This window comes from Rhea americana, unplaced genomic scaffold (assembly GCF_003343005.1).
Source record: "Rhea americana isolate MKP2758 unplaced genomic scaffold, rheAme1 scaffold_182, whole genome shotgun sequence".
In the NCBI taxonomy this organism is placed as follows: domain Eukaryota; kingdom Metazoa; phylum Chordata; class Aves; order Rheiformes; family Rheidae; genus Rhea; species Rhea americana.
The window spans coordinates 414401-415309 of NW_028185950.1; positions in this window are offsets into that span (position 1 = coordinate 414401).

Genomic DNA, 909 nt, shown 5'->3' on the forward strand with positions numbered 1-909 from the left:
AAAAAAAAAGCTATTTAAGTGATAATTAACATACTTTAAAAAATACCCAGACTGCAGTGGTGCTAGGTAGAGCTGTCAGAAAAAGCACTAAACTTATGCTCTTGCCAGTTACATGAGAATTTAAGTGTCTTTTCAGCACTGTAATTCTGTACGAAAAGAATATTGCTATGGCAACCCTCACTGTTCGTGACATGTGTGCCACAGTGTCGTAGAGACACGCAGCAATTTAAAACATGCTCACCAGTCAAACCAAGGCTGGACAACCAGCTCTTAAACAGCTTTGGACAGTCTCTCAGCTCACGGATTATTAGCAAATTCTGAGCACCCCAAAGATGCCTGTATTGGCTTGGGAGCAGGAAAAAGTAGAAAATTAAAGAGATGATTGAGACACAGGGAAAGCTTTGGGATGGACATGGTTATTTTAGCTTGAGAGAGGCTTTGTTTGAGTTTTCTTTAGTCTGGGAACAAGTTAAATCAATGCAATGTAAGCCACTGCACGACACAGGTGAGTGCCTCTCCCAGGCTCGTTGAGGCCCTTTGGTTTGAACCAGTGCAAGCAGGTTTTTAATAGCGGGATCGATCAATTGATGGGAAGGATTTGGATTATGGCTCATATGAGGCACAGGTGTGCATCACTGATGAGAGGCACAGCTCAGGGTAAAGCCATACAGTAAGGTCAGCAGTGAAAAAAGCCACAGCTGAGGAGTTCCCTGGTGGGATGAGAGCAGCCTGGTGCCAGCAGCAACCCTGGATGAGCAGGCTCCTGCACATGACGGACAGTGCAACCCAAGGRCTTCATCAGAGCCTCAGGTCCAAGTCCCTCGCTGAGTTTAACTCAGCCACTAAGAGAGGCATTGCGGATCAGGTGCAGTATCAGCAGAAATTCAAAGGCATATTAAAAATCACAAG